This window comes from Mesoplodon densirostris, chromosome 12, assembly GCF_025265405.1.
Source record: "Mesoplodon densirostris isolate mMesDen1 chromosome 12, mMesDen1 primary haplotype, whole genome shotgun sequence".
Classification (NCBI taxonomy): domain Eukaryota; kingdom Metazoa; phylum Chordata; class Mammalia; order Artiodactyla; family Ziphiidae; genus Mesoplodon; species Mesoplodon densirostris.
In genome coordinates, this window is record NC_082672.1 from 83113093 (window position 1) to 83139652 (window position 26560).

General features: G+C 38.0%; 1 long non-coding RNA gene across 3 annotated transcripts in view; it reads right to left on the reverse strand.

The window, feature by feature from the left end:
* Positions 1-522: 522 nt before the first annotated feature.
* Positions 523-26560, reverse strand: part of LOC132500177 (uncharacterized) — a 35469-nt gene continuing 9431 nt past the window's right edge. The window contains exons 2-4 of one of the 3 annotated variants that reach the window (XR_009533979.1): positions 3593-3693; positions 1719-1820; positions 523-1490 (exon numbers count right to left, since the gene is read on the reverse strand). This is a non-coding gene — a long non-coding RNA (uncharacterized LOC132500177). Of the gene's footprint in view, positions 1491-1710; positions 1821-3592; positions 3694-26560 lie in introns of all 3 variants that reach the window. The other 2 variants (XR_009533978.1, XR_009533980.1) reach the window with 2 other exon arrangements.

The window sequence follows — 26560 nt, forward strand, 5'->3', positions numbered from 1 at the left end:
ACTGTTCAATTTGGAGTTTTATAAATGTACATGAAAAATGACTGGAAAAAAGTCTTTAGCAGGAGTTACTTTTTCTTCAACTCATGAGAATGTGAACTTTCATTCATACTGTGCCGGCGATGGGTCAGGCACCCTGAGTAGCCTGCACACACAACTGGAGTTATTCACATTTAATTACATCTTTCCTGCCCACTAAACAATTATTTACAAAACTTGAATAGAAGTGACATATTTATTCACTCATTTATTTAAATATTTTTTTCTTGACAATCTTGTTTAACACTATGCCATGTTCTATTAAGGATTATTTAAAGTTCTGTACAGGGCTTCTAACAGTTTACAATCCATAACTGGTACAAATGACAGCAGAAAATAAATGCTTTACTTTCAGCTTCCTGGCTTCCTTATAAGAAAGAGAAGGACTGTTGTGAGAGGAGTCAAAGCAATACAAGTACAAGTTCTTTCCCAGGAGCTCTATGCAGATTGATAAAGTGTGTTGTTTCTTTTAAATCAGCAGAAAGGTAGTTTGAAAATGATTTATTAGCCCATGAAATGGAATCCCGTGACCATTCGTTACAACAGGTCTCTTACATCCCTTCAACATCCTTCCAAACTCACCTGTCACAAATCCAGCCCAGCTGAAATCCAACCCTCTCCAGGTCCCAGCCTGCACCGGAGCAGCTGAAGGTGGCTGGAGAACAACTCACACACTGATTCTTTTCCCTTTAAATTCACCTTCGTGCTTCCCAACGGTCACACTGTTTCTCTCCGAAATCTCCTCCTCTCCGACTTTTTCAAATCTTTTTCTCTCCCCCTCAAACTCCTACACCTTTTCCATCCTCACTTTCAAGTGAAATTTTTAAAAAATTTCACAGGTATTTCGATGAATTATTTCTGCCTTACAAAGTCCCCAAAATTAATGGCTTAAAAATGATTTGTTATTTCTCACAATTGGTGGTCAGGAACTTGGGCAGGAGTCGGCTGGGCAATTCTTCTCCACGGGCAGCAGCTTAGGGGGATTCAGTCGGAAGCCACAGTGGCCTCTCAACTTCCATGGTTCTGCGTTTGAACACTGAACATCCGGTGCCAGGCATTTCTTAGAGTGTGGCAGTGGGTTCGAAGAAGGAGGCAGCAGAAGAGGATGACTTCTTAAGGCTCAGGCTTGGAAAGCCCAGAATGTCACTCCCACATTATTCTATTAGTCAAAGCAAGGCACAAGGTCAGGAGGATTCAAGAGAAGGAAAAGAGATTCAACTTCTTTTTTTTTTTTTTGCTGTACGCGGGCCTCTCACTGCTGTGGCCTCTCCCGTTGCGGAGCACAGGCTCCGGACACACAGGCTCCGCGGCCATGGCTCGCGGGCCCAGCCGCTCCGCGGCATGTGGGATCTTCCGGGATCGGGGCACGAACCCGTGTCCCCTGCATCGGCAGGCGGACTCTCAACCACTGCGCCACCAGGGAAGCCCGAGATTCAACTTCTTGATGTGAGAATCTGCATGTGAATACAGGGTTGGGAGGAACAGTGGGTAGACGTCATTAAAAACTATCTACTACGACTAATCAAATATTAGTTACCATGCCCTACACCACATCCAGCACCTCACCCATATCTGTGCCCACGCATCCACACTCCCTCACGTGACTGCTGATGAATGCTCCCAAACCTAACGAAGGCCAATCCCCTCCACTTTTACAACAGAATCCACTTTCACCTACTCACGGTCACTGTTTCAGTAACTTTTCTTCTTTCCCCTGCAGCATCAACTTTTTTTCTTCTCCACTATGTAATTCCTGTTGGCAAACACATGTAATTTCTCTCCTCCTAAAAAACAACCAAGGAAACCAAAATTTCTCTCCTGAATCCATATCTCCCTGCAGATATTATTCTTTTCTGTTACCCTATATAGCAAAACTCCCCGTTGTTTTCAATCTCTCTTGAACCACTCCAATCAGGTTTTGTTCCACCAAAACAGCCCTTCCCTCTATAACCATATCTTCCAGTCTTCAGAATGCAACGTACAATTCTCTGTTCTCATCTCACTTGACCTCTCTGGAAACTTGGGCTCAACTGACCCCTCCTCCTTGAAACACTTATTTTTTTCTCTTCTTGGCTTCAAAAGCATTACACTTTCCTGATTATCCTCCTACTTCAGTAGTGGCTTTTTTTCAGTCTCCTTTGTTGATTTATTCTCATTTCCTCAACCTCTGCTCCAAGGCTCAGTCGTTGGTTCTTTTCTCATGTTTAGTTACTCACATTTCAAGATTTTTAAACCATTTTCTATATCTGTATCTGTATTCTGAAAACTCTAATACTTATATCTCCAATCCAGACCTCTTTCCCAAACTGCAGATTATAGCCAAGGGTCCACTTGATATCTCTACCGGACATCTAATCAGAATCTCAAACTAAAGTGTCCAAATTGAACTGCTAATCATGTCCCAAGTGGTCCTCCCACAGAGTTCCCATCTCAGTAAATGACATCTCATCTTTCCAGTTGCTCTGGCCAAAAACGTGGAATAATCTTCGGTTCTCTCTTTTTGTCACATTGAGTTTGTCCTCAAATCCTGTTGGCTCTTCCTTTAAAATGCACTCATAATCTGAATACTTCTCACCATCATCTCTCACATAAATTTCTCTAAATAATGCCCATTCTTGCTTCCTTCTGGTCTATTCTCACTTCAGTAGACAGAGAGATATTTTTAAAATGTAGGTCAGATGATCCCACTCTTCTGCTTTAAACCCTTCAGTGATTTCCTGTTTCAGTCAGAATAAAGGCACGTGTCCTCACAGTGACCTCCTGTGTCCTACAGTCTGTCCTGATACCCTGTCATTCTGTGCCTGTGATCTCATCTCCCACCATCCTGCCCCTTACTCATTCACTCCAGCCACACTGAGCACCTTTCTGTCCCCTGCCCACCAGGAATGCTCTCATCACAGGGCCTTTGTACTGCTATGCCCTCTGCCTGTAAAGCTCTTTCACCCTCGCCCCCCTGGACATAGCGTTGATTCTACTTGTCTATTCATTCATAGCATGTCTCTCTCCATCACAATATAAGCTCCACCAAGGCAAGCACTTTCATCAGTTTCGTTTGCTGTCGTATCCCGGACACCCAGAATAGCAATGCTGCACAGTAAGCACTTCATTAATAGGTGTTAGAATTAGTAAACTTCTATTTCCTTTTCTTGTTTGTTTCATTTGTTTTTAAACATAGTTAATTCTTCTTGCCCTTTGAAATGTATTTTATCTTATGATGAATTGTGAGATAGAAATCACTAACCAGTTCTTTCAACACTTGTGGGTGAGGCTAAATTGTGATGCTTATTCTGTTTTATATTTATCATTACTGGAATCTGTCTGTCCTTGAACTTGTTTCATGCTGCTGGAATTAACATGGCTTTGTTAAAGTGTTTTAACAAATCATAGTCACCCTCTCTTCTCAGTCCTAAATTTCTCCTTTTCCCCTGCTCGTTCTTAGTTAGATATCTCTGCCAAGCCACTCACATGCTCCATCCTGATTAGCTGAATGACAAGAAGCAGGATCTAGTTTAGACAGTTTCCACAGATCATTTTCTATTTACTATTTCCCACTTACATTTTCTCTCGACTTCTAGGATTTGGAGGTTTCTGCCATGCCTCTTGGGATGGACTTGATGTCTCCTTCTCTTTCCTTTACCACCAATTCTGCTTGCCTTCCTGGAATTGAAGTTTATTTTATCACACAGTTTCCAATTCTGTTTGATCATCTGTCTTTGGAGTCTGCCATCCGCTCAGGTGAGACCTTCCTCTGCATGAACAGAGCCATGCCCCCAACAAAGAGCCAGCCTCTGGACATGCTTTTCAGGAATGGGTGCAAATCTGGTTCTTCCAGATGAATTGTATAGTTTTGTCATTTTTGCTTAAAGTGTTTCACTGGGATTTTGTTAATATTAGAGCACTTTATAAGTTGGGAAGAGTTGTTAACATCTTTTCAAATAAGAACATTTTATTTCTTATTCAAATTTTCCTGTAAATAGTTGACTAACGTATAGTTTTTAAAAAATTGGTAATGTGTCTCATTAAGGGTAAGATTGGGTATTTACATATTCATTCCTATTGTGAATAAGAACTTTTTTCATTGAGTTTATGGGTAATATGTGAGACAGTATGCTCTGTGTTTGGGGGATTTTGGAGGGGGGAGTAAAATATTTGACATCCTGGCATCTTTTAAAATTCTTCATCATAAAAGCATTTTAAACTAATTTTCAGTATTATAATGTATGTAATAACTTTGACTATTTATGCCTTTGTTCAAGTTTGATATATAAAGAACTTCTTTATAACAAAGAACTGAATAACAAAAAATTCTGTATAACAAGAATAACATAGAATCTTGTTGAGGTTTCATAGAAAGAAGAACCTTGATTTTAATGATATGTATTCTAAGGTTTTATGAGCTCTTTGTGTATATTTGTCAGTTGATCTAAATTGTAGGACATTCACATATTACCCATGTTACTCCATCACTGCCTCAAACACCACATACTGCCTCTATAAACAATGAATATTTTAAAATAGAAATTTAAAAATTTAAATGATTCAGTGGAAATGAACCTGGAATAATAACTAGATTTTTACATCAGTGTTGCACTTTCTCCTATCATTGTGTCAAGAAATATACTTGGAAATAATCCAATGTGCAACTTTTTCATGGATCGCTTGGCTGCACAGTCTGAGTGAAGGAAGCCTCAAAAGGCTTTGAGCTAGAGGTGGAAGAGGTGGAACTGGCGTGCATCTACTGCTTCAGAGTTAAGAAATTTTATACCCTTTTGAGACACTCAAAATGGAAGCAATAAAAGTTGGTGGCAGAAAAATAGCCAGTCTCACATGTTTATACCGTCTCTCACTCTCTTTATTTAAACTGAAGTATAATTTATTTACAATATTATATTAGTCTCAGGTATACAGCATAGTGACTCGGTATTTTTGAAGATTATATTCCATTATAGGTTTTTACAAGATAATGGCTATAATTCCCTGTGCTCTATAGTAAATCCTTATTGCTTATCTATTTTATAAATAATAGTTTGTGTCTGTTAATACCATACCCCTAATTTGTCCCTCCCCCTTCCCTCTCCCCTTTGGTAACCACAAGTTTGTTTTGGATGTCTGTGACTTTGTTTCTGTTTTGTATACACATTCATTTGTATTACTTTTTAGATTCCACATATAAGTGATATCATGCAGTGTTTGTCTTTGTCTGACTTATTTCACTAAGCACAGTACCCTCTAGGTCCATCCATGTTCCTGCAAATGGCAGAATTTTATTCTTTTTTATGGCTGAGTAATATTTCATTATATATACCACATCTTAACCAGTCATCTGTTGATGGGCTGCTTCCATGTTGACTACTGTAAATATTGGGTGCTATGAACATTGGGGTAAATATGTCTTTTCAGATTAGTGTTTTCATTTTTTGCATATATGTATCCAGGAGCAAAATTGCTGGATCACATGGTAGTTCTAATTTTACTTTTGTGAGGAACCTCCATACTGTTCTCCATAGTGGCTGCACCAATTTACATTCCCACCAACAGTGCAAGAGCGTTCCCTTTTCTCCACATCCCCTCCAGCATTTGTTATTTGCAGGTTTTTTGATGACTGCTCTTCTGACCCATGTGAGGTGATATCTCATTGTTGTTTTGATTTGCATTTCTCTAATAATTACCAATACTGAGCATCTTTTCATGTGCCTGTTGGCCATCTGTATTCCTTCTTTGGAAAATGTCTATTCAGGTCTTCTGCCAATTTTTTGATTGGGTTGTTTGGTCTTTTTGATACTGAGTTGCATGAGCTGTTTGTATATTTTGGACATTAACCCCTTGTCAGTCATGGTCATATCATTTGCAAATATTTTCTCCCATTTAGTAGGTTGTCTTCTCATTTTGTCAATAGTTTCCTTTGCTGTGCAAAAGCCTTTAAGTTTAATTAGGTCCCTTTTGTTTATTTTTGCTTTTATTTCCTTTTCCTTAGGAGACTGATCCAAAAAAATATTGCCACGATTTATGTCAGAGTGCTCCTCCTATGTTCTCTTCTAATTTTATGGTTTCCGCCCTCACATTTAGATCTTTAAACCATTTGAGTTTATTTTTTTTATCTGGTGTGAAGGAATGCCCTCATCTCAGTGTTTTACATATGGGTGTCCACATACCTTTTCTCTTAACCTTTCTCTATTGGAGAAAGACTGGTGCTGCCCAAGATAATCTCATAACCAGAATACCCCAAATAGAAGTAGGGCTACCTAAGAGCAAGCTCACCAGGAAAACACTGGATTTCCTCATTAAACAGTTAATATAATTCTAAAAGCATGGTTTGCTAAGCATGGGGAAAAGGATTTAAATAAGGATCCATTAGGATGCTTTTGCAGGGAACATTCCTGGAGCACATGCACACACACACACATGTGTGCACACGCACACACACATATCTTGGTAATTCTGCTTTTGTTAGACTAGGAAAATTGCATTCTTTAAACATGCAACACTTGATGATGGAGCCAGATGTCAAAAAGCATGCGGAGTTGGAGAAGGATAGAATCTGAAGATTGAAGGTTTGCCATGGAAAATCCAAAAACGGATCAAGGAATTTTTTTAAGGAAAACTTTTAACAGCCTATTGTTTGTAGTCTGTTTCAGAGATAAGATATCCTAATACAGTGAAAACAGTCATTCTTCTGAGAGTAAGATTGATTATAAAACCTATTTTTTCATCACCACTGTATTAACAGTAATCAGCTGACTGTACTGGCGTTCATATTGTCAGGTTGAACATATACACAATCCTTTCCCCCAGTTGCAATAATGTAACGAAGTCCACTTTCTCCAAAGTCTAACTAACATCACACACAGAGGCTGACATCTTTGTTAGTTTTACTTTAGATTCTCTACTGGTGTAAAAGTGTTTTATTTTACATCTCTGAGTACAACTTTGGTTTGGGGAAAACATGGAGGTTTATAAGGGTTGTGTGTAAAGGGAGGGGCTCATTAATAAACACATTTCACTTTAGGATTTTAAGGAAAGCTATCCAAAAATTGCAGCATGATGATAAGCTGACACATTGTTTTGTCTAAATAAATCCATATGTTGGAGCGCCGATTCTAGGACATCTTCCAAAGCTACAGACCTTTGGTGTTGCCCTTGCTGCGTGCATTTGCACAACTGAGCCAGCAGGCTATGCTGCTTTGACTCAAAGAGCGGTCCATATCCAGGCATTAAGTCACTATACCGGACACGCACCACTGGAATGCTGTGACCTACATACAGTGTATGTGGTTTACATTTTCAGTAACTGGGAGGCAATTTAATTGTCTGACTCGATTACAGTAAGTGAGAACCAGCCTGCCAAGTCTTCAGTCACCTCCTGAAAACAGACCCCTCAAAGTCAGGCCAGATTCTCGAAGGAGAAGCTAGGTCAGTGAAGCTGCTGATGAAGCATGTGTGTTCCAGTGTGTAGCTCGAGAAAACTGCTGCTTTTCCCTGATCGTCTATTTCCAGCTCTGGCTCTCTAAACAGGTCAAACTCTAGGATCAACAGTACAATTGAGTTTGACTCTAGCAGAATGGGAATCCCATTCTAGGCAATTGTTTCTTAGAGTAAAGCCAAAAGAAATATTGCCCAGTAGGAGGAACCATAATAAAGCTGGGTTTTGATTAAGTTAGAAAGTATACATTTTCCGAGCAGCACTGTTGCACTTGGAATTTTATATTAGTCTTAATCTCCACTGGAAAGGGGTAGCCTGGGCTCTGGAGACTAGACTACCCCATGTCCTCTGTGGTCAACTGACTAAAGATTGGTTTGTCAAGGGACTCCTCCTTTGATCTGCCAAAACTGGCTTCTGACCAGAAGGTGCACGGTGTGCTTAGCCAGAGAACTGCTGCTTAGCGAGAAACAGCCCAAGTGTCTACAAAGAAACAACTAATCTGCCTCTCAGCTCCTCATGAAACAAAAAGAATCTGTTCACATCTCTTTCTTGGAATGTGCCAAGCAATAGGCATTCAATTTGATGTCTTCCCCTCTTTGGCAACTATGTTAAAAAAATATTGGAGAAAATTCTTGGGAGTGATGATCAAGACTGACATCTACTAGGAGAAGTCCTAGAGAAATGCAGATAAAATTCTAGTAAGAAAAGTAAAACTAGAGTGAGAGGAGATCCTTTTTTTTTATCCACCAGCTCTGAAAACAAATAATTCTGCAGTATTTATAGTAACTATGGAAATCCCAGCAACTTGATAATAAGCAGCTGGATCACTGACACTTGTTAAAAGTACTAATAATTATGCTGGAAACTTGTTCCTCCCCTATGCTGAGTTTATGAAGTTAAGGGAGGGCCGAGAGTGGGGCAGGTGACGAGGCCGTGAGAGAACAATCTGACCTGAGGCCGATGTTTTCTTTTTTTTCATTTTAAAATTTTATTTTATTTTATTTTTAACTGTGGTAAAAGACACATAACATAAAATTTACCACCTTAACTATTTTTAAGTGTACAGGTCAGTAGTATTAAATACATTCACACTGTTCGCAACCGATCTCCAAAACTCTTTTCATCTTGAAAAACTGAAATTCTATACCCATGAGACAGCAACGACTTGCTATTCTTTTTTCAAATCAATGTTATATCTCAGAAATTATCGTCAGTGAGTACAGAACAGAGCAATTTAATTTTTAACCCAGTAAGATCTGTATAGGCGCAGTAAAAGGCCTTTTGCTACTAATAAGGGCTTCAAATTATTTGAAGAGGTTAAGATACTTATAACTTGTAAGTCCAAGCACTGCATTTTCTGTTTATGTATTATCAATGTCTTTAGAACCACATTGCTATATTTGAAAGACTATTGGACCAGGAATTACCATAATTTAGATTCCGTGACATTATGTCTATTCAAAATATGATATAGAGAGGATGCAATAAAATATAATAAACTTGTAAAGCAGATATGCCATTACCCATCCCCACCAAAGGGTTGAAGCTGTTCTACTTTATGAGGAGACTATTAATCAATGCCACCTGGCTCTATCAGAGTCTTCACTTCCCTTTCCAAAGAGTACGTATTTTCAATAATATCCCAGAATTTGTTAACAATTCATTAATATTAAGTATATTTTGCTTTGGAAATTTTATGCTTTGAAAGATATTCTTCAAATCATTGGGTCCACACAGTTTTGTGGGGAGAGTGGTAGGGGCTGGGGAAGTGTGGTTGAGTGTAGTGGCCCTGGGTTTGGGGTCACTGCAGATGAACCTGTGTTTGGACCCAAGCTCTGCCATTTTGCAACGATTGGCTATACCTTTCCATTTCTACTCCACAGTTTCCTTGTCTATTAAATGGGTGGGAAAAAAATTAATGAAATAATACTCTCAGCTCTCAGCATGGGATATAGGAAACAGTTAACAAAAGTTACCAATTATTATTATCTTAAAAATAAGCAAATCAGCAGGTACACACACACATTGTCCTTTGTCCGGCCATCAGTACTAGAGTCTCCATGTACTTCTTTAGCATAAGGGCCTGTAACATTCTTGTTCTTAGATGAAATTAACATAATACTAACCAGATGAAGTAAGGGACCATCTATAGAATGTGGTTTCAATGTTCCTGGAAGACCCCTCCTCACATGCTGAGGGCTGATGTTCCAAAAACTATCAGCTTCATCTTATTTAATTTCATTTCATAGTATGTTTAAATTTAAGTTTGAACAAATCCTCCCCTTCTTTCTCTCTTCCTCTTCTTTTCCCTCTCCCTCACCTTTTCTCATCCCCTATCTGGGATGTCTTAGCGGGCTTCTCAACGTTGCTATAAATGGTAGGAAGCTGGCACCAGCTGTCCAGGGTCAAGATTCACTGAGCATGTCTGAAAAGTTGGCGTTACCATCTGCAATTATTCTTTAGTTAACATTAAGATGAAAATATTTTTGGAGGAATAGACTTTAAGCTCTAGGTGGTAGCAATACGTTTTTATTTTCTTCATTTTCTTTTGTTTTTTTCTTTTTCTTTCTTTCAATCAGAAAAAAAAGTGTTTAAGAAAAATAAAGAAAGAAATTGATAACATGATTTAGAGAGTGCAGATTCAGGCCAGGAATCATTTGTTCCCTTTCTACTTCTTCTACCACAATTCCTAAGGATTTGGGGTGTATGACTTGGATAACTTGGTTATGTATTTTATTGTTCTTGACTTTCATCATGACATTTCTGTTTCCTGGGAGATAAAAAAGTCTATGAAGTACATTGACACAAAACATATATTTTTTTTCCTTCCTGGGGTTTGTACAGCTTATAAATTAGATTGCACGTGTGACAATTATTTGCTATCTTTATCTGCCTTTTGGTCTCAGAGGTTTCCTCACACATTGACTTTTCCTTCTCAGCATATGACGTTCTAGAATGTTACATGCTTTAGCTTTTTACCTTCAGTATGCCAGATCAACTTGTCATGTTCACGTGGGAGTATGTTTCACTAGAATGGCACATCAATTTACACAATGAATAAGAGCTAATACTAAAAGCACTTTCTGAAAGTAACATACAAAAGTAAAATTTATAAATATATCTTTAGAAATCAACTTAGAGTAGCAATTTCTCTGGTACAGGACACATTTTTCTTCCTTGAAAAGTATCTAAATTCACGTCTATCCCTTTGAAGAAACTGTGACAGTACAGTTATGACTTTTCCCAGTGAGAAAAAAGGAAATTACATACATCAGTTGTTCCATATGCCTGCTTTATGTCAAAGTCTTTAACATTTTATTGACTCTGATCAGATATCTCAGGAAACACATCAGCTTATGACACACACGTTCAATCCTTGAATCCATTTTCTTATACTGCTTTGAACTCACTTTTCTTTGTGAGGCAAGAACATTAAAGTTTCAATAAGCCTGGCATTAAAGACAATGAGGATACTATCAGTAAACACGGGAGCCATTTCATCACACGGGCTTAGAAAAAAAGGAGCATATTTTTCAGACTCAGAAAACTCTTTTGAAGTTTGCACTTTTATGACTTGTGGCAGAGCCACTGTGGGATTTCTGGGTAAAGGGGTTTCCATCATCTCTTCTCTGGAAATCCTGAAAACACAGAGTCTCTCCCTGTGCTCCTGGCCAGCTCCGACCCTCTCGGCTTCCTGTACCACTTCCTCCTCAGAGATTCCTTACTTGAAACTTATTATACCACAAGACGTTGGAGTCCTTCTTCCCATATGGCAACTTTATCTCCAAGTTATTTACAAAAAAACACAAACTAATGGAGAACATTACTCATAGATTTGAGTGGCAACTTTCAACTCAATTTTTACAAATTTGGAAAAAAAATGGAATGGAGATTTGCAGTAATAAAACTTTGATGAGTGGCTTTTGAAGTAAGTAGGAAAGAGTCTATCCTTTTTACAGAGACTTTCCAAATCCACAGAGTCACATATTGAATATATTATGGGCCATATTCTCAGTCTTTTCCCCTCTTTTGATATGTAAGATGATACTTTTCCTTCCTTTGAGTCTTTGAATCCTTTAACATACTGATGGTTCATTCTTTGGATGCTCATGGACACAAAAACTTGTTCTCCTCCTGCTGCTTTTCCAGAGGAAGTCTCTTTAATCTTACCTTATATGTGACATGTATCATTGTGCTGATCATCCCCTGTAGCATGTTAACAGAGAGGACACCACACATGTTCAGAAACTATTTGGAGAACTTCCAGAAGAGAGTAATCAGTTCTTAAGAAAAGGCAAAATTAATTAAGATGATGAAATTTTTGTCATTTATATTTATATCTATATATGTTAAATTTATCTAACATAAAATGCTATGATGCTTTGTCATATTTTATTAATTTATATGCTATAGCAACATATAATTATTCTCTTCTCTATGTCAGTTACTTGTACCACGATTTTTTATAGCATTTATCATATTATATTATAACACTCTTCGACATGCCTTTCTGAGTAAACTGATATTATCTCCAAAGCAAAGACTGGGTCTTAGTCTTCCTTGATTTTGAAGTACTTTGCACGATCCTTGGTAGAGACTAGACAGTGAAATGTACAGTGGTTGAGTAAATGAAAAACAGGCAGATAGATGATTGGATATATGGACAGTCAGACACATATATTTGATACTATAATCTTGTCTGTAAAACAAATGTAGGAGAATTTACTCGATTTTTCCTAGAGAGCTCTTTAGGATTAGGCATGATATAAATAGAATGATGATGTAATACTGTACACCAGGGCTTCACAACAGTGGCAATGCAGACATTTAGGCAAGTTAATGTTTTGTTGCAGGTGCTGTCCGATGAATTGCAAGATGTTTAGCAGCATCCCTGGCCTCTACCAAGTAGATGCCAATAGCAACACCCGCCTCCCCAGCTCTGACAACCAAAAATGCCCCCAGACAGTGCCAGCTGTCCCTGAGAGAGGGAGGGGAAAATCACCTTCAGTGGAGAAATGCTGCTATATAGTGTCTGATTTCAGGATGGTATGATGCATTTGTATCACATTTTAGACAGTGAATACATAACTGGGTTGGGAAATAAAGGGAATAGTAATGCCATTTCCCTACCTAGATTAGGAAAGATAAGAAGCAATCTTTTTCTTCCCGAAAAAAATTGTTTCAAGCAATGTCATTTATTCTGGTAAACTGCGTATTTCCAAGCTATAAAGTGAAAATAAGCCTCTGATGTCCAAAATCCTAGTGTTCCAAAGCATGGGCTCTCCGTGTAGTTTCCTTCTATAAGATAAACATTCTCACATCTGTTGGAATTGCCTAACGCTGCCTTCTTTTCTCTTCTATGCTTGGCTTATTTTTAGCACACATCTCACAATTTTTTAATTAAATATTCCCATTTAACAAATTCTGCAAAATATGCCTCTGTTTTGTTTTATTTTAGAAATTGGACAGAGTATAACTGAGTTGTGGACTCCTTAGTTTATCCATAAAATTTACTTAAATCTAATGATCATTTCACTAAGTTTTCAAAATGCTTGCACATATAAGAAAACATATTCTCCCTGAAGAGTCAGGTCAGATAAGGTTTAGGTAATGAATGAGGAAGTAAAGGAAACCTAGAGAAAAAAGGAAACCTAGGAAACTGTGTGGGTCAGAGTATATTGCTGGCAGAACAAGCAGTGAATCTGAAATCTTGCATCCCAAATTCTCAGCTCAAATCCCAAATTCTAAGCTCAAATTTCAGCAGCATAAGAATGGCCTTGGGAACTTGTTAAAAATGCAAATTCTTGTGCTGCATGGCCAAAGATTCTGCTTTGGTAGATTTGGGTGCTGTCCAAGAATTTACTTCTTTTTTTTTTTTTTTTTTTTTTGGTAGAAAGTCTGGTGCCCAGGGTTGAGATCCTTATACGTCTCTGATTATGGCCCACTTCAGTGCAAGGCTCTCTTCTGGACTATTTTTGGTTTCTCCCTTCTTCCCAGTTCCCATTCTTACTGTCCGTCTCCATCACAGAGATTCACTTTAATGCGTTTAATATATGTTCTTAGATATGTATGCATCCCAGTAAATTCTATAGGCTGCTTTATGTGTACCTGTGCTTTTTTTTTTCTTTCAATATCTTTATTGGACTATAATTGCTTTACAATGGTGTGTTACTTTCTGCTTTATAACAAAGTGAATTAGCTATACATATACATATATCCCCATATCTCCTCCCTCTTGCATCTGCCTCCCTCCCACCCTCCCTATCCCACCCCTCTACGTGGTCACAAAGCACTGAGCTGATCTCCCTGTGCTATGCGGTTGTTTCCCACTATCTATTTTACATTTGGTAGTGTATATATGTCCATGCCACTCTCTCACTTTGTCCCAGCTTACCCTTCCAACTTCGGGTGTCCTCAAGTCCATTCTCTAGTAGGTCTGCATCTTTATTCCCATCCTGCCCCTAGGTTCTTCACAACCTCTTTTTTCTTTTTTTTTTTTTTAGATTCCATATATAGGTTTTAGCATACAGTATTTGTTTTTCTCTTTCTGACTTACTTCACTCTGTATGACTGATTCTAGGTCCATCCACCTCACTACAAATAACTCAATTCCGTTTCTTTTTATGGCTGAGTAATATTCCATTGTATATAAGTGCCACATGTTCTTTATCCATTCATCTGTTGATGGACACATAGGTTGCTTCCATGTCCTGGTTATTGTAAATAAAGCCACAGTGAACATTGTGGTACATGACTCTTTTTGAATTATGGTTTTCTCAGGGTATATGCCCAGTAGTGGGATTACTGGGTCATATGGTAGTTCTATTTGTAGTTTTTTAAGGAACCTCCATACTGTTCTCCATAGTGGCTGTATTAATTAACATTTCCACCAACAGTGCAAGAGGGTTCCCTTTTCTCAACACCTCCCCAGAATTTTTTGTTTGTAGATTTTTTGATGATGGCCATTCTGACTGGTGTGAGGTGATACCTCACTGTAGTTTTGATTTGCATTTCTCTAATGATTAATGATGTTGAGCATTCTTTCATGTGTTTGTTGGAAATCTGTATATCTTCTTTGGCGAAATGCCTATTAAAGTCTTCTGCCCTAAATACATTGGGTTATTTGTTTTCTTGATATTGATATTTTTGATATTTGATATTGAGCTGCATGAGCTGCTTGTATATTTTGGAGATTAATCCTTTGTCACTTCCTTCATTTGCAAATATTTTCCCCATTCTGAGGGTTGTCTTTTTGTCTTGTTTATGGTTCCTTTGCTGTGCAAAAGCTTTTAAGTTTCATTAGTTCCCAGTTGTTTATTTTTGTTTCTATTTCCATTTCTCTAGGAGGTGGGTCAAAAAGGATCTTGCAGTGTTCTATGTCATAGAGTGCTCTGCCTATGCTTTCCTCTAAAAGTTTTATAGTGTCTGTCCTTACATTTAGGTCTTTAATCCATTTTGAGTTTCTTTTTGTGTATGGTGTTAGGAAGTGTTCTAATTTTATTGTTTTACATGTAGCTGTCCAGTTTTCCCAGCACCACTTATCGAAGAGGCTGTCTATTCTCCATTGTATATTCTTATGTCCTTTATCAAATATAAGGTGACCATATGTGCATAGGTTTATCTCTGAGCTTTCTATCCTGTTCCATTGATCTATCTTTCTGTTTTTGTGACAGTAACACACTGTCTTGAATACTGTAGCTTTGTAGTATAGTCTGAAGTCAAGGAGCCTGATTCCTCCAACACCGTTTTTCTTTCTTAAGATTGCTTTGTTTATTCAGGGTGTTTTGTGTTTCAATACAAATTGTAAAATTTTCTGTTCTAGTTCTGTGAAAAATGCCATTGGTAGTTTGATAGGGATTTCATTGAACGTGTAGATGGCTTTGGGTATTATAGTCATTTTCACAATGCTGATTCTTCCACTCCAAGAACATAGTATATCCCTCTATCTGTTTGTATCATCTTTAATTTCTTTCTTCAGTGTCTTATAGTTTTCTGCATACAGGTCTTTTTTCTCCTTAGGTAGGTTCATTCCTAGGTATTTTATTCTTTTTGTTGCAATGGTAAATGGGAGTATTTCCTTAATTTCTCTTTCAGGTTATTCATCATTAGTGTATAGGAATGCAGTAGAGTTCTGTGCATTAATTTTGTATCCTGCTAGTTTACCAGATTCATTGATTAGCTCTAGTAGTTTTCTGGTAGCATCTTTAGGATTCTCTATGTATAGTATCATGTCATCTGCAAACAGTGACAGCTTTACTTCTTCTTTTCCAATTCAGATTCCTTTTATTTCTTTTTCTTCTCTGATTGATGTAGCTTAAACTTCCAAACCAATGTTGAATAACAGTGGTGAGAGTGAGCAACCTTTTCTTATTCCTGATCTTAGTGGAATGGTTTCAGTTTTTCATCATTGAGGACGATGTTGGCTGTGGGTTTGTCATATATGGCCTTTATTATGTTGAGGTAAGTTCCCTGTATGCCTACTTTCTGCAGGGTTTTTATCATAAATGGGTGTTGCATTTTGTCAGAAGCTTTTTCTGCATCTATTGAGATTATCATATGGTTTTTATTCTTCAATTTGTTAATATGGTGTATCACGTTGATTGATTTGTGTATATTGAAGAATCCTTGCATTCCTGGGATAAAGCCCACTTGATCATGGTGTATGATACTTTTAATGTGCTGTTGGATTCTTTTTTTTTTTTTTTTTAATTACATAGTAATTTATTGTTGTTGATTAAAAAAAATATCTTCTATCAATACAAATAAGCAAACTTGTTGTAAAACACAAAATCAGAACAAATGCCATTCATAGGCATCAAATCACACTATCCTTTGCTCATGTAACATAATTTTTTTCTACATATTTGCTAATTTGTTCCAGTGTCCAATGGGGTGTCCTGTTCAATAAGTATTCTTTTTTTTTTTTTTTTTTAGATTTTTTTAAATTTTATTTTACAAATTTAATCAGTTATACATATACATATGTTCCCATATCCCCTCCCTTTTGCGTCTCCCTCCCATCCTCCCTATCCCACCCCTCCAGGCGGTCACGAAGCACCAAGCTGATCTCCCTGTGCTATGCGGCTGCTTCCCACTAGCTATCTACCTTATGTTTGGTAGTGTATATATGTCCATGCTGCTCTTTCACTTTGTCACAGCTTACCCTTCCCCCTCCCCATATCCTCAAGTCCATGCTCTAGTAGGTCTGTGTCTTTATTCCTGTCTTACCCCTATGTTCTTCATGACATTTTTTTTCTTCAATTCCATATATATGTGTCAGCATACAGTATTTGTCTTTCTCTTTCTGACTTACTTCACTCTGTATGACAGACTCTAGGTCCATCCACCTCATTACAAATAGCTCAATTTCATTTCTTTTTATGGCTGAGTAATATTCCATTGTATATATGTGCCACATCTTCTTTATCCATTCATCCGATGATGGACACTTAGGTTGTTTCCATCTCCGGGCTATTGTAAATAGGGCTGCTATGAACATTTTGGTACATGTCTCTTTTTGAATTATGGTTTTCTCAGGGTATATGCCCAGTAGTGGGATTGCTGGGTCATATGGTAGTTCTATTTGTAGTTTTTTAAGGAACCTCCATACCGTTATCCATAGTGGTTGTACCAATTCACATTCCCACCAGCAGTGCAAGAGTGTTCCCTTTTTTCCACACCCTCTCCAGCATTTATAGTTTCTAGATTTTTTGATGATGGCCATTCTGACTGGTGTGAGATGATATCTCATTGTAGTTTTGATTTGCATTTCTCTAATGAGTAAAGATGTTGAGCATCCTTTCATGTGTTTGTTGGCAGTCTGTATATCTTCTGTGGAGAAATGTCTATTTAGGTCTTCTGCCCATTTTTGGATTGGGTTGTTTTTTTGCTATTGAGCTGCATGAGCTGCTTATAAATTTTGGAGATTAATCCTTTGTCAGTTGCTTCATTTGCAAATATTTTCACCCATTCTGAGGGTTGTCTTCTCGTCTTGTTTATGGTTTCCTTTGCTGTGCAAAAGCTTTGAAGTTTCATTAGGTCCCATGTGTTTATTTTTGTCTTTATTTCCATTTCTCTAGGAGGTGGGTCAAAAAAGATCTTGCTGTGATTTATGTCATAGAGTGTTCTACCTATGTTTTCCTCTAGGAGTTTGATAGTGTCTGGCCTTACATTTAGGTCTTTAATCCATTTTGAGCTTATTTTTGTGTATGGTGTTAGGGAGTGATCTAATCTCATACTTTTACATGTCCCTATCCAGTTTTCCCAGCACCACTTATTGAAGAGACTGTCCTTTCTCCACTGTACATTCCTGCCTCCTTTATCAAAGATAAGGTGACCATATGTCCGTGGGTTTATCTCTGGGCTTTCTATCCTGTTCCATTGATCTATCTTTCTGTTTTTGTGCCAGTACCATACTGTCTTGATGACTGTAGCTTTGTAGTATAGTCTGAAGTCAGGGAGCCTGATTCCTCCAGCTCCATTTTTCGTTCTCAAGATTGCTTTGGCTATTCGGGGTCTTTTGTGTTTCCATACAAATTGTGAAATTCTTTGTTCTACTTCTGTGAAAAATGCCAGTGGTAGTTTGATAGGGATTGCATTGAATCTGTAGATTGCTTTGGGTAGTAGAGTCATTTTCACAATGTTGATTCTTCCAATCCAAGAACATGGTACATCTCTCCATCTATTTGTATCATCTTTAATTTCTTTCATCAGTGTCTTATAATTTTCTGCATACAGGTCTTTTGTCTCCTTAGGTAGGTTTATTCCTAGATATTTTATTCTTTTTGTTGCAATGGTAAATGGGAGTGTTTCCTTGATTTCACTTTCAGATTTTTCATCATTAGTATATAGGAATGCCAGAGATTTCTGTGCATTAATTTTGTATCCTGCAACTTTACCAAATTCATTGATTAGCTCTAGTAGTTTTCTGGTAGCATCTTTAGGATTCTCTATGTATAGTATCATGTCATCTGCAAACAGTGACAGCTTTACTTCTTCTTTTCCCATTTGGATTCCTTTTATTTCCTTTTCTTCTCTGATTGCTGTGGCTAAAACTTCCAAAACTAGGTTGAATAAGAGTGGTGAGAGTGGGCAACCTTGTCTTGTTCCTGATCTTAGTGGAAATGGTTTCAGTTTTTCACCATTGAGGACGATGCTGGCTGTGGGTTTGTCATATATGGCCTTTATTATGTTGAGGAAAGTTCCCTCTATGCCTACTTTCTGCAGGGTTTTTATCATAAATGGGTGTTGAATGTTGTCAAAAGCTTTCTCTGCATCTATTGAGATGATCATATGGTTTTTCTCCTTCAGTTTGTTAATATGGTGTATCACGTGGATTGATTTGCGTATATTGAAGAATCCTTGCATTCCTGGAATAAACCCCACTTGATCATGGTGTATGATCCTTTTAATGTGCTGTTGGATTCTGTTTGCTAGTATTTTGTTGAGGATTTTTGCATCTATGTTCATCAGTGATATTGGCCTGTAGTTTTCTTTCTTTGTGACATCCTTGTCTGATTTTGGTATCAAGGTGATGGTGGTCTCATAGAATGAGTTTGGGAGTGTTCCTCCCTCTGCTATATTTTGGAAGAGTTTGAGAAGGATAGGTGTTAGCTCTTCTCTAAATGCTTGATAGAATTCGCCTGTGAAGCCATCTGGTCCTGGGCTTTTGTTTGTCGGAAGATTTTTTATCACAGTTTCAATTTCAGTGCTTGTGATTGGTCTGTTCATATTTTCTATTTCTTCCTGATTCAGTCTTGGCAGGTTGTGCATTTCTAAGAATTTGTCCATTTCTTCCAGGTTGTCCATTTTATTGGCATAGAGTTGCTTATAGTAATCTCTCATGATCTTTTGTATTTCTGCAGTGTCCGTTGTTACTTCTCCTTTTTCATTTCTAATTCTATTGATTTGAGTCTTCTCCCTTTTTTTCTTGATGAGTCTCGCTAATGGTTTATCAATTTTGTTTATCTTCTCAAAGAACCAGCTTTTACTTTTATTGATCTTTGCTATCGTTTCCTTCATTTCTTTTTCATTTATTTCTGATCTGATTTTTATGATTTCTTTCCTTCTGCTAACTTTGGGATGTTTTTGTTCTTCTTTCTCTAATTGCTTTAGGTGCAAGCTTAGGTTGTTTATTGAGATGTTTCCTGTTTCTTAAGGTGGGATTGTATTGCTATAAACTTCCCTCTTAGAACTGCTTTTGCTGCATCCCATAGGTTTTGGGTCATTGTGTCTCCATTGTCATTTGTTTCTAGGTATTTTTTAAATTTCCTCTTTGATTTCTTCAGTGATCACTTCGTTATTAAGTAGTGTATTGTTTAGCCTGCATGTGTTTGTATGTTTTACAGCTCTTTTCCTGTAATTGATATCTAGTCTCATAGCATTGTGGTCGGAAAAGATACTTGATACAATTTCAATTTTCTTAAATTTACCAAGGCTTGATTTGTGACCCAAGATATGATCTATCCTGGAGAATGTTCCATGAGCACTTGAGAAAAATGTGTATTCTGTTGTTTTTGGATGGAATGTCCTATAAATATCAATTAAGTCCATCTTGTTTAATGTATCATTTAAAGCTTGTGTTTCCTTATTTATTTTCATTTTGGATGACCTGTCCATTGGTGAAAGTGGGGTGTTAAAGTCCCCTACTATGATTGTGTTACTGTCGATTTCTCCTTTTATGGCTGTTAATATTTCCCTTATGTATTGGGGTGCTCCTATATTTGGTGCATAAATATTTACAATTGTTATATCTTCTTCTTGGATCGATCCCTTGATCATTATGTAGTGTCCTTCTTTGTCTCTTCTAGTAGTCTTTATTTTAAAGTCTATTTTGTCTGATATGAGAATTGCTACTCCAGCTTTCTTTTGGTTTCCATTTGCATGGAATATCTTTTTCCATCCCCTTACTTTCAGTCTGTATGTGTCTCTAGGTCTGAAGTGGGTCTCTTGTAGACAGCATATATATGGGTCTTGTTTTTGTATCCATTCAGCCTGTCTGTGTCTTTTGGTGGGAGCATTTAGTCCATTTACATTTAAGGTAATTATTGATATGTATGCTTCTATTCCCATTTTCTTAATTGTTTTGGGTTCGTTATTGTAGTTCTTTTCCTTCTGTTGTGTTTCTTGCCTAGAGAAGTTCCTTTAGCATTTGTTGTAAAGCTGGTTTGGTGGTGCTGAACTCTCTTAGCTTTTGCTTGTCTGTAAACATTTTAATTTCTCCATCAAATCTGAATGAGATCTTTGCTGGGTAGAGTAATCTTGGTTGCAGGTTTTTCTCCTTCATCACTTTAAGTATGTCCTGCCACTCCCTTCTGGCTTGTAGAGTTTCTGCTGAGAGATCAGCTGTTAACCTGATGGGGATTCCCTTGTGTGTTATTTGTTGTTTTTGCCTTGCTGCTTTTAATATGATTTCTTTGTGTTTAATTTTTGACAGTTTGATTAATATGTGTCTTGGTGTATTTCTCCTTGGATTTATTCTGTATGGGACTCTCTGTGCCTCCTGGACTTGATTAACTATTTCCTTTCCCATATTAGGGAAGTTTTCAACTATAATCTCTTCAAATATTTTCTCAGTCCCTTTCTTTTTCTCTTCTTCTTCTGGAACCCCTATAATTCGAATGTTGGTGCGTTTAATGTTGTCCCAGAGGTCTCTGAGACTGTCCTCTGTTCTTTTCATTCTTTTTTCTTTATTTTGCTGTGCAGCAGTTATTTCCACTATTTTATCTTCCACCTCACTTATCCGTTCTTCTGCCTCAGTTATTCTGCTATTGATCCCATCTAGAGTATTTTTTATTTCACTTATTGTGTTTTTAATTGATGATTGATTCATCTTTAGTTCTTCTAGGTCCTTGTTAACTGTTTCTTGCATTTTGTCTATTCTATTTCCAAGATTTTGGATCATCTTTACCATCATTATTCTGAATTCTTTTTCAGGTAGACTGCCTATTACCTCTTCATTTGTTAGGTCTGGTGGGTTTTTATCTTGCTCCTTCTCCTGCTGTGTGTTTTTCTGTCTTCTCATTTTGCTTATGTTACTGTGTTTGGGGTCTCCTTTTTGCAGGCTGCAGGTTCGTAGTTCCCGTTGTTTTTGGTGTCTGTCCCCAGTGGCTAAGGTTGGTTTAGTGGGTTGTGTACACTTCCTGGTGGAGGCGACTAGTGCCTGTGTTCTGGTGGATGAGGCTGGATCTTGTCTTTCTGGTGGGTAGGTCCACGTCTGGTGGTGTGTTTTGGGGTGTCTGCGGACTTTTTATGATTTTAGGCCACCTCTCTGCTAATGGGTGGCGTTGTGTTCCTGTCTTGCTCGTTGTTTGGCATAGGGTGTCCAGCACTGTAGCTTGCTGGTCGTTGAGTGAAGCTGGGTGCTGGTGTTGAGATGGAGATCTCTGGAAGATTTTCGCCGTTCGATATTATGTGGAGCTGGGAGGTCTCTTGTGGACCAGTGTCCTGAAGTTGGCTCTCCCACCTCAGAGGCACAGCACTGACTCCTGGCTCCTCAATTTGGGATGATGTGTTGTCTATTCATGTATTCCACAGATGCAGGGTACATCAAGTTGATTGTGGAGCTTTAATCCGCTGCTTCTGAGGCTGCTGGGAGAGGTTTCCCTTTCTCTTCTTTGTTCTCACAGCTCCTGGGTCTCAGCTTTGGATTTGGCCCCGCCTCTGCGTGTAGGTCGCCGGAGGGCGTCTGTTCTTCGCTCAGACAGGACAGGGTTAAAGGAGCAGCCTCTTCAGGTGCTCTGGCTCACTCAGGCCGGGCGGGAGGGAGGGGCACGGAGTGCGGGGCGAGCCTGCAGCGGCAGAGGTCGGCGTGACGTTGCACCAGCCCGAGGCACGCCGTGCGTTCTCTCAGGGAAGCCGCCCCTGGATCCCGGGACCCCGGCAGTGGCAGGCTGCACAGGCTCCCGGAAGGGCGGTGTTGACAGTGACCTGCGCTCGCACACAGGCTTCTTGGCTGCGGCAGCAGCAGCCCCAGCTTCCCACGCCCGTCTCTGTGCTCCGCGCTTTCAGCCGCGACTCGCGCCCGTCTCTTGAGCTCCTTTACGCGGCGCTCTTAATCCCCTCTCCTCGCGCACCAGGAAACCAAGAGGGAAGAAAAAGTCTCCTGCCTCTTTGGCAGCTCCAGAGTTTTCCCGGACTCCCTCCCGGCTAGCTGTGGCACATTAGCCCCCTTCAGGCTGAGTTCTCGCCGCCAGCCCCAGTCCTCTCGCTGCGCTCTGACCGAAGCCCGAGCCTCAGCTCCAGCGCCGCCCGCCCTGGCTGAGGAGCAGACAAGCCTCTCGGGCTGGTGAGTGCCGCTCGGCACTGCTCCTCTGTGCGGGAATCTCTCCGCTTTGCCCTACCCAGGTATGTGGGGAGTTTCTTGCCTTTTGGGAGGTCTGGGGTCTTCTGCCAGCGTTCAGTAGGTGTTCTGTAGGAGTTGTTCCACGTGTAGCTGTATTTCTGGTGTATCCGTGGGGAGGAAGGTGATCTCCATGTCTTACTCTTCCGCCATCTTACCCGGAAGTCCTCTGGATTCTTTTTGTTAGTATTTTGTTGAGGATTTTGCATCTATGTTCATCAGTGATATTGGCCTGTAGTTTTCTTTCTTTGTGACATCTTTGTCTGCTTATGGTATCAGGGTGATAGTGGCCTTGTAGAAGGAGTTTGGGAGTGTTCCTCCCTCAGCTATATTTTGGAAGAGTTTGAGAAGTATAGTTGTTAGCTCTTCTCTAAATGTTTGACAGAATTCACCTGTCCTGGGCTTTTTTTTTTTGGAAGATTTTTTAATCACAGTTTCATTTTCAGTGTTTGTGATTGGTCTGTTTATATTTTCTATTTCGTTCTGGTTCAGTCTCAGAAGGTTGTGCTATTCTAAGAATTTGTCCATTTCTTCCCATATGTCCATTTTATTGGCATATAACTGCTTGTAGTAATCTCTCGTGATCCTTTGTATTTCTGCAGTGTCAGTTGTTATGTCTCTTTTTTCATTTATAATTCTATTGATTTGAGTCTCCTCCCTTTTTTTTCTTGATGAGTCTGGTGAATGGTTTATCAATTTTGTTTATCTTCTCAAAGAACCAGCTTTTAGTTTTATTGATCTTTGCTATCGTTTCCCTCATTTCTTTTTCATTTATTTCTGCTCTGATCTTTATGATTTCTTTCCTTCTGCTAACTTTGGGGTTTTTTTGTTCTTCTTTCTCTAATTGCTTTAGGTGTAAGGTTAGGCTGTTTATTTGAGATGTTTCTTCTTTCTTGAGGTAGGATTGTGTTGCTCTAAGCTTCCCTCTTAGAACTGCTTTTACTGTGTTCCATAGGTTTTTGTTCTTCATGTTTTCATTGTCATTTGTTTGTAGGTTTTTTTTGATTTCCTCTTTGATTTCTTCAGTGATATCTTGGTTATTAAGTAGGGTATTGTTTAGCCTCCATGTATTTGTATTTTTTACAGATTGTTTCCTGTAATTGATATCTAGTCTTTGATATCTAGCATTGTGGTCGGAAAAGATACTTGATATGATTTCAATTTTCTTAAATTTATCAAGGCTTGATTTGTGACCCAAATATGATCTATCCTGGAGAATGTTCCATGAGCACATGAGAAGAAAGTGTATTCTCTTGTTTTTGGATGGAACGTCCAATAAATATCAGTTAAGTCCATCTTGTTTAATGTGTCATTTAAAGCTTGTGTTTCCTTATTTATTTTCATTTTAGATGATCTGTCCATTGGTGAAAGTGGGGTGTTAAAGTCCCCTAGTATGATTGTGTTACTGTCAACTATATTTTTTTCTCTTTAAAATGTTCTAATTTGTGGTGCCCCCTTATGGTAACGTTCCCATATAATCATGAATTCCTTCTCTGAGTTCTATTCTGTTCTATTGGTCTATCAATCTATTCTTATGCTACTACCTTAAAGACTTTTCTTTCTCTCTCCCTCTCCTTCTCTCTCTCTGCCTTCCTTCCTTCTTTTCTTTAAGTTACTTTTCTAAAGAAAAATAATTTTTAGTTATTTTCTTCCAGTTTTATCGAGATATAATTGACATACAACACTATAAATTTAAGGTGTACAGCACAATGATTTGACTTACATACATTATGAAATGACCACAATAAGTTTGATAAACATCTCATCTCATATAGATACAAAATAAAAGAAAAATTTAAAATGTTTCCCTTGTGATAAGAGCATTTAGGATTTTCTCTCTTAAAATCTTTCATATATAAAATCAAGTGGTGTTAATTATATTAATTATGCCTTATATTACATCCCTAGTACTTATTTATCTTATAACTGGAAGTTTGTGCCTTTTGATCACCATCCAATATCCCCTCCCCTGACTCACCACCTCTGGTAACCACAAGTCTCACCTCTTTTACTATGAGTTTGTTTGTTCATTTTTTAAAGAAAAATTGACCTGTAACTTTAGTTCCTGATGCATGGTGTAGTGATTCAATATTTCTATACATTACAAAATTATCAGCACTATAAGTCTAGCTACCGTTTGTCACCATACAAAGATATTAATGATTATGTTCCCCCAGCAGTACATTTCATTCCTGTAACTCGTTTATTTTGTAACCAGAAGTTTATACCTTTTATTCTTACTTACATATTTTACTCCAACCCCGCCCTTCCGGCAAACCACCCATTTGTTCTCTATATCTATGACTCTGCTTTGTTATGTTTGTTCATTTTTGTTTTTTGTTTTTTTTTAGATTCCACATACAAGAGAAATCATACAGCATTTGTCTTCATCTGCCTTATTTTGCATAGCACAATACCCTCTATGGTATTATTATGACCATCCATGTTGTCACAAATGGAAAGATTTCAGTCTTTGAGTAAATAAGTATCATATATATTACTATTATATATATATATATATATATATATATATATATATATATATATATATATATATCTCACATAGTCTTTATCCATCTATCTATCTATGGGCACTTATATTGTTTCCATATTCCATATCTTGGCTATTATGAATAATGCTGCAATGAACACAGAGGTGAATAAATCTTTCCAAATTAGTGTTTTGGTTTCTTTAGAAAAATACTCAGAAGTGGAATTGGTGGAGTGTTTGGTTGATCTATTTTAAATTTTTTGAGGAACCTCTGTACTTTTTCCATAGTGACTGCACCAATTTGCAATCCCACCAAAACTGAACAAATGTGCCCTTTTCTCCATATCCTTGTCAACACTAGTTCTTTGTGGTCTTTTTGACAACAGCCATTCCGACAGGTATGAAGAGGTATCATGATGGTTTTGATTTGCATTTCTCTGATGATTAGTGATGTTGAGCATCTTTTTATGTTCCTGCTGGACATCTCTATGTCTTCTGTGGAAAAATGTTTACTCATGTAGTCTGCCCATGTTTTGGTTGTTTGGGGTTTTTTTGATGTTGAGTTATATGAGTTCTTTGCATATTTTGGATATTAACCTCTTTGCAAAGATGTTTGCAAATATCTTCACCCTTTCAGTAGGCAGAGTTTTTGTTTTATTGATAGATTCCTTCACTGTGCAAGTTTTTCATTTTATGTAGTTACATTTGTTTACTTTTATATTTTCCCCCCTTGTGTGGGGAGACAGACTAAAAAAAATTGCTAAAACCAATGTCAAAAGTGTACTGACTGACTATGTTTATCCTAGAAGTTTTATGGTTTAGGTCTTCCATTTAAATCTTTAATTCAGTTTAAGTTTCTTTTTATATGATATGAGAAAGCAGTCCAGTTTGATTCTTTTGCATTTAGCTGTCCAGTTTTCCCAACACCACCTCCTTTTCCCCAACATATATTCTTGCCTCCTTTGTCACAGATTAATTGCATATGTAAGTGTGAGTTCACTTCTACATTTTTCTCTTCTGTTCCATTGATCTATATGTCTGTTTTTGTGCTGATACCATACTGTCCTGATTACTGTAGCTTGGTAGTAGAGTTTGAAGTCAGGAAGTGTGATATTTCCAACTCTGTTCTTCTTTCTCAATATTGCTTTTTCTATAGTGGGTCTTTTGTGTTTGCATACAAATTTTAGAAGACTTCCCTGGTGGTGCAGTTGTTATGAATCCACCTGTCAATGCATGGGTTCGAGCCCTAGTCTGGGAAGATCTCACATGCTGT